Source organism: Parasteatoda tepidariorum, chromosome 5 (genome assembly GCF_982258835.1).
Source record: "Parasteatoda tepidariorum strain Cologne lab strain chromosome 5, Ptep-v5.0, whole genome shotgun sequence".
Lineage (NCBI taxonomy): Eukaryota > Metazoa > Arthropoda > Arachnida > Araneae > Theridiidae > Parasteatoda > Parasteatoda tepidariorum.
Window position 1 is genome coordinate 40,415,676 of NC_141759.1, and position 8,879 is coordinate 40,424,554.

Sequence of the window (8,879 nt, forward strand, 5' to 3'; positions counted from 1 at the left end):
CTCTGCAGTAATATTTTTGAATAAAATAAAACTTATCAGGACTGTTAGTGAATATATATGAAAAGCTATGCAAAGTTTTAAATTTTTAACATGAATCTTAAAGAAATTGTTAGCATATACATCTATTTGAAAAACTATTTTAAAAAGTAACATTTGTTTTAAAATCATTTTAAACATCTGTCTTAAAAACAACAAATATTAGAAGATTTTTACGGATTTGCTTCATGGCAAAAATATAAATTTAGTTAACGAAGAAATTTTTAATTATATCATATAATTAGCTCAACGATTCTATATAGAATTTAATTGCATTTGTTAGATATCCATTGTTTTTTATTAAATTTTGGAAGAGTTCCAATATTTGTTTTTTCGATAAATAAACATTAGTACAAATTCTTTTAATTCTATTTATTTGATTAAAAATGGTTTTTAAATGGTTAATGTTTTGTGTTTGTGTGTTCTATTTGTTTTGTGTAATGTTTTGTGTTAATGGTTAATGTTTTTAAATGGTAAAATGGTTAATGTTTTTAGAAACATTAGAATTCCATGTAATTAATTTATTTGTATTATATTTAAAATCATTTCTTTTATCTTATAAATCAACAATGCAGATATTTTCTTCCTTTTTAATACTTAAATCTGAAAAATTAACATTATAGTCACGATTACGAAGCAATATTAATTCATTGGGGTAAATATTATTCAACAAAGTTGTATAATTTTGAAAATTAAAGATAATTAAATTATCAATAAATCTAAAAACAAATTTAAAATTAAGAGTAGGGTAAACTAACCAGTGAAGGAACACTTAAGCTTCGCTTGCCTTTTAAAAAATCATATTAATTTCAAAATTCGTTATTTTAGTTAAATGACAGTTGCAACATATTTGTTACTAATTGCAAATTATGTAAAAAAAAATTGTAGATAACTTACATAATATTGTTTTAAAGTTTTGGAGGTTCAAATGACAAGTAGTAAGAAGACCAAGTGAAGGAACAGCTCTTACCAGTGAATGAACACCCAGTAAAGGAACACTTAATTTTGGTTATTTTTTAATGCCCTTTATGAATTTATAAGCCATACAATTATTTGAAAACAAGCCTATTCTTGAAATTATAACATATAAATACTTGGAAAATGTTAACTTTTTTTTGTAATCATAAATAAAAAATTAAAGTGTCAACATATTAACACATACTGTTCATTCACTGGGAAATCTATGCCCAGTAAAGGAACATGTCTGTTCCCTCACTAGTTAGAAGTTGTTTTTCGTATTTTTAACATACTTTTGATGCGGAACATCACCAAGGGTACAAGAAAATTAAAGTTTATCTTTTATTTTCATAAACTTAGAAAAAAAAACATTAAAGGAACACTTGTTCCTTCACTGGTTTTTCAGCGTTTGGTGATCCATTGAATAAACACCCCCTTATCTCAGTACTTTATTATGGCATGTTAGGGCCCTATAAATTATGCGAAGATGCGGAGGATGCGGAAACCCGCATAATTTACAATTTTCCGCGTAATTGCAGCATATCTGTATAATTTTTACTTTTCAGCAAAATGTATTCGTTTACCAGATAAATTTCTCCTTAAGGGTTTTTTTTTTCAATTGAAATATATCTTCTTTTTCAATTCCAAGAATCTTTTTGGTCAGGTGGTCAGTTCTTTCCAAGAATCTCCCCCCCCCGGCACATAGCTTCTTATCAGTCGCCATTATCTTCAATAGGAAGCTGGTTGAACAGCTTTCGCGGTGTATAGACAATAGAGGTCACCTCTATGGTATAGACCACAGAGCTAAAAAGTTGGGGAAGAATGACCCTCCCCCAAACTCCAGTCCCACCTCTTTTCTTTGTAGTTCCTGGAACTCCACAAGATATTGCTTGAGGGCCATGCATTCCGCTTTATTCATTCTTCGAGTATGCATGCGAATCTTTTCATTTATTGATTTGAAATTAGTTTAACTCATTTCCACACAAATAGTCACTGTAAACATGTCTCTATCTAAAATTAAAAAAAATGCCATCCATATTTCTGCACAGGATAGATGTAAGCAATATCAGAGTATTTTTCACGCTTCGGATGGAATAATGTTCTGTACCTCGTGTAATATTGCCGTGGATCACACAAGAAAGTGTGTTATCGATAAGCATTTGGATAGTAATCGTCACATAACAAATAAAAGAAAAAATGAACAAGAGGACAGCGAAGTGCAGAAAAAAAAACAAGCAACCGTGTCATCAATGTTCAAGAGAAAAACCGAATGTGCTGAAATGCGCAATCTTTTAAACTTTGAAATTGTTGACGCATTTACGAGTGCTAATATTCCGATTGAAAAACTGGATCACCCCAAAATGAGAGATTTTCTGACGAAAAATATTTCGGGTGCAGGTGCTTTACCTTGTGCTAATTCTCTTCGCCAAAATTATTTACCAAAAGTATTTGAAGTAAAGAAGAATGAATTGAAAGAAATTCTTCGTACTACTGATTCACTCTGCATCGGCTTCGATGAAGGCAGTGATGATAAAGACAATTATGTTTTACATATTTTAGCTGTCCCGCAATTTACAGATACTGCAATGATGCATCCTTATCTTCTTGATAGCATTCATCTTGAAGCTGTACAATCGACTACAGTTTCTCAAGCCGTAGTGCAGTGCTTGACAAATATGGAGATTGATTTCAACAAAGTTTCAGCAATCTTAACAGATAACGCAACTTACATGACTCGGGCATACAAGGAAGTGTTGCGTACTCTACTGCCCAATTCAGTGCACATGACCTGCAATACTCACATTCTTAATTTAGCTTCTGATCAGTGGCGTGAACATTTTTCAGAGGTTGACAAATTCACAGGAAACTTTAAGAAATTGTTCAAGCATTGTCCTGCAAGAAAGCGCCGCTATTTAAAGTTTTTAACGGATAACAATAAGAAAGCTAAACTTTGTCCAGTACCAATAAAGACACGGTGGAATTCTTGGTTTAAATCAGTGCAATATCATGCTGAATATTGTAATGTTTACATAGAATTTTTTAGCAGTGAAATAAACCTTACTCCTGACACTGCTTGTCTCAATCAGTGCAAAGTTTTGGTGGAAAGCAAGTACGTTTGCAAAGATTTTCAATTCATTGCAGAACACGCTCAGTTATTAATGGATACTCTTCTCTTTTTCGAAACATGTGGTGTAGCTATTCATAAAGCTTACAATAAGATTTTTGATCTGCGGTCTAAACTTCGATGTAATTCTCAGGCATCATACTCACGAAAAGATTCGCGCAACGTATTTCTTCAAGAAGTGTTTCACAAAACAATTGCAAAGTTGAATACTTACTACTCTCCAGAACTAGACGTATTCAAAAAACGCGGGCCCAAGTTTAGTCAACCTGCATTAAACTTCATGAAAACTGCTCGAGTTTTCGATCCAGAACAAATAGTCAACCTCAATATTGAAGACGACGATGTATTCAAGAATATTCCAGGAATGAGTGGTCAAGATATAAAACTCGAGTATGCTGCTTACAAAGAATATGTAAAAGAATGTTCAAACCAGGACATAATTAGATTCTGGAATTCAGAGGTAGTCTCAGAGAGATTTCCAGAACTTACAAAAAAGGCAAGACAAGTGCTCTCAGTGCTTCCTAATTCAGTAGATTGTGAAAGAGCAGTATCCTGCTACGGCCAAATTTTTACAAAACAAAGACAGAGTTTGAAAGAAAACGCAGCTTCTGGACTAACTTCTCTCCATTTTAATAAACTTTAATAATTGTTCTGATGTAGAAAATGGATGTACAATGCATAAGAAGGTAATTTAGTTGAAATATTTACTGTATTCATTGAAATTTTTTTATTTATTAAAACAGGAAAGAAAGTTGAACTTTTTTAAGAGATTTTTTTTTCAGTTTCAATTGTTTTCTGGGTCATTCGCAACCGATATGCATAATTTTTAAAAGACACCGCATCCTTGCCGCATAATTTTTAAAAATCGCCGCATCCTAGCCGCATAATTTTTAAAAAATTTCCGCATAATTTATAGGGCCCTAGGCATGATGCTTAAAAAAAATAAAACGTAACTTCAATAACTATATTTTGAATTCTCTTTTTCACAGTGAGAAAAATAAAACTATTACATGTAATTAATTCCACTTCAAACATATAAATACAAACACTCACTTTATAATTTTTTCAAAGAAACAAGGTGTTGCAGAGATAATAACAAATTCAAACATTTTTCCAGAGAAGTCTATTTGACCAGGTAATCCGAAACATTGCTAGATGACTTCCTATTGTTTGGCAGTAAACTATTGTTACCAATCAATCTGAAAAAAAACTTTCAAATTCTTATTTTTAATCAATATATATGAAATGTTCCTTCACTAGGTAGTGTTCCTTCACTGGTTGGTTTACCCTATAATTTATTTTTTATTTTTAGAATGGTGTTAAAATTAGTTCACTAGGAGTGATGAATAATTACATCCGTTTGGTATTCCATCAATTTGAACAAAAATATGTTTCCACTGTAAAGATAATTATTAAAAAAGAAAAATTAATTAGAATTTCCCTAAAATCGCAATTAAGGACATTTTTATAATCATAGTAATAACTCAAAAGAACATCTTTTAGTTTAGAAAGAGGACTGCTATTAAAGAGATCTTGGAAATCTGAAGTCGTAATAGAACTAATTTTATTTTGTTGAATAAATTCTAAAATAATAATAATAATTGCTTATTAGTGATAAACCAAGAAAAAGTCCTTTTTAATAATATTGTTAATAATTTCATAAGTATAGTTTGAGAAAATGGTGTCAGGTTTAATTAGGAAAGAGTTAGACCCATAAGTGATTGTTCAAAATTTAATAGGTATTTTATGAAATTTTGAACTGATTATTAGGCATAGAAATTGTATTTTATTAGTTTTAATTTTTAACCTTTTATACAAAGCTAAAATGCTTTTAGTTATAACATTATTATTTAAATTACAAAGCTTAAAATTTTTACTACTATTTAACTCCCTATAAAAGTTAAAAATAGAATTTTTTGCAGAATATTGCATAATCAGTGTTAGCTTTCCTTATGAGGGTAATTACAAAATATTTTTGTTGTTGCTTAATTGATTGATGAATTTTTGAAAAAGTTGTTGAATTGTTATAGTTATTTAAATTTTCTTTATTATTAAAAATAAAGCTTTTAATGTAACAATAAACAGCCCATTTCCATTCTGTAAACATACCTAAAGGTAAAGAGAATCTATTTGATATATTTGAACAAAATTGAGATCATTAAGAAAGTATTTTAGAATTTTATTAATTGAAATGTAAAATTTTATTAATTGAATAAATTAAAAAATAGCTTTTGGGGGTTTAAAAAAGAAATAACTTCAAAAAAAAATTTGAAAAATTATTGGGGGTAGGGCATAATTCAAAGAGTTTGTGTTATGAATAGGAGTATTATATATTTATATTTACCTGAATTATTAATTCGAATCAATTTTACTAAATTAGTTATGGTGATAGAATTGGTTTGGTTTTATTTATTGATTACCTTAGTGAAAAATTGATGCTGATTTTATAAATAAAAAAAAATAAAAAAAGTTGCAACAAAACAGATTTACACACTAATTCCAATAAAATCTGAAAGTAAATTTTAGAACAAAGTCTACAGAGGAGTTCTAAACTTAAGGGAAATATTTTTAGGTATAAATAATGTAATAGCAGTTGAGAGCAGCGATCCACAATTTCCTTACGAGGCTTTATTTTTCCGATAAGTTGGCCGAGCCCTTAATATTAAACTATCCAAGTAGCACGATTCACAAAAACGATATCGTAAAAACTTAGCTTTGAACATGGTACAATATCGTAGCGAAACATTGTACTATATAAAAATGGACTTCTTTTATAACGTATATTCAATATTATGAAACAATATTGTTCGATATTGTAAAAACGTCGGGGAACGTCGATCGATAATCTCTCAGCATTTACAAATACTACTAAATTTATATTTTAAATTTATTTTTTGAAATTATAACAATTTGACGTCATTTTTTGTCTTTTAAATGATTAATTTTGATTTAAGAACACAATAAAGTTACAAATGAAAAGTTTTACAAACAGACTTTAATGTGAAATCGACGGGAATCGTACAATATAGTACACACAATGTCGATTTTCGCCAATATTGGTCGATGTAGACTAAAGCTGTTACAATATCCATGTGCTACTTGGGTAGGTCATAATTTTCTAAAAAAAATGATTTAAAAAATAAATATTAGTATTAAAAATTTTAAAATCTGATGCAGTTACAAATTTGATCTCGAGACTGAAATTATATTGATAATCTAATGTTGATTTGGGGTAAACCTTTAGATATATGCCAATTTAGATAAAATTCCACTTAGAAATAATTTTTAATAGGTTCTTGCAATTCGAGAAGTGAAGTGATTATGCCTAACCCTGTGATTTAAATCAGATTTAATTGGATATCTGCAAGCAAAGACGTCACACATGTGTGTCGAACGTGATTGGCTTCTGAATCGACAAGTGCCACGATTTACCTACGATGACGTCACTTGCAGGAACCAATTGCAACTAATATATATTACTAATTTACATTTCCACTTTCTAAACGTACAATGATCTACATAATAATAAAACGACTGATATTGTGTTTAAAGAAAAATAAGTAGTGTTTTAAATAATAAAAGCAAATTGTTTGCCTTAAAGCTAATGAAGAAAATTTCTAGAAACTAGATGAAATTATATATTTCATACATAGCGGATGCTCACAGTAGATATTGGTAGTAACATATGTTCACTTATGTTCTAATGAAAAAAAATTATATTGATTTAATTCAATGAGAATTTGTGCAGGCTTGTTAAAATATAAATGCATTTCATTAAAATAAGGAAACTGATAAAAAATATTTTCGAAAACAAAATTGTAAAGATAAGTTTTTATAATTTTTGGAAAGTATGTAAATGAACACAAATACCTTATTTGTGCAACTATAATACTGAATGAATTTATAATTAAAAATTTGTTCTAAATCATTGCAGCAATTCCGAAATAAAAAAAAAATTTATATTTTAAAAATATTTTCTTTCAATAATTACTGAAGTTGCAACTTATCAATAACTTTTTCTTAAATAATCTTTAGTTATGCCCCCCCCCTTACAACGAAGTCCCTTTATTCCATAGACACTTGTTTTAACACTTAACATACCGTAACAGGTCAAATGACCGTTTAAGAACTTCGAAAATACGCTTAACATCTTATCGTTTTTGCACATTTGACTTCATGACTTTTTCTAACAATTATATATAGCTAATATTCTAATTTTATTTTATTTTTTTGTATTTTGTTTGTTTCGAATAATACTTGTCGTATACCCAGAGCCGGATTATACCTTTCGTAGGCCCTAGGCACAGAGCCGGATTATACCTTTCGTGGGCCCTAGGCATAGCCGTTTTTGGGCCCTCCCCTCCTTCCCCCACTCTTTTCAAAATATATGCTAAAATTTTCGTGCATATTTTTTTTTTACATTTTTATTAATATGGATTTTAATTTACAAATTTGTTTATCGAACTTTATCTGCAATACCGACATACTGCCGATATTACCATTATGATTAGTTCGATCGATAACTATGTTAAAGATAAACTTGTGAATACTTTTCCTAACGTTCACATTGCATTAAGAATATATTTGTCGATTCTTGGATCAAATGCAGAAGGAGAAAGATCTTTCTCCAGATTAAAATTAATAAAAAATTATTTGCTTTCAACAATGAATCAAGATAGTTTGGCATCGCTCGCACTTATGTCTATTGAATACGACATTTTGCGTAGTTTTGGAATTCGACAGCATAATACAAGATTTCGTTGAATCCAAAAATCGCGAAAAAGTAATATATTAGGTCATAAGATTCTGCAAAATAATTTATTATCGAAGAATATTATATTTTTATATGCATCTTCATAATTTTGTGTAAAATACACTTGTTGTTTTTAAAGCTAAATTATTTTTGTCAAAAAATTTTTTGTCCCAAGTTTTTCGTAGGCCCTAGGCACGTGCCTAGTTTGCCTATAGGTTAATCCGGCCCTGCGTATACCTATTTCTACCACAATCGGTCATTTGACCGCGAGAACAACTTATTGCTTTATAAGGTCGATAACCTTCAAGAAATTATTCATCAGAAATTACGATGTCATGTGCGTCGATTTCTGCAGACTGTTGCGTAGTTGGTTCAATCAGATTAACTGTGAATTCAAATAAGTAGGTACCTAAAATTTTAGATTGGCATTTTTGTGTAAGAAAAAGTGACAAAAACTAAATGTTTTGGTATGTAGCTTATATTTTACTTAGATAGCTCGAAGCAATCAAGACAGCACAAGTTCTTAGCAGAAATAATATTAATTATAATTCCTATAATTATAAAAATAATAAGAATTAGAAGAAATATGTTTGCGGAATCACCCTGAATATGTAAAAAAATGTTGAGCAATGAAAAATTCTTATTGTTTTGTGTTTGTAATACATAAAAATTGGCAATATACAACTTTGTTTCATTATAATAGTTTTTTTTAGCTTATTTCCTTCCTAACATCTATATTTCATACATTCAATAAAGCAGTGTTTCCCAAACTTATGGCTTTTGTGTACCCTTTCTAAATTTTTCGTTACGTTGTGTACCCCTAATAAAAAAATGAATGTATTTTTTACTATAAAAAAATTGCACATAAGTTAAAAATCACAACTGGCAGTTGACACTACTAATTACTAACTGTTAATCTCTGCAAAAAATAGCCAATAGAAAAATACGTAAATTTTCATGGCTAGCTTTATTTTTAAATAAAAAATTTTTTGAAATTTTCGTTTCTTG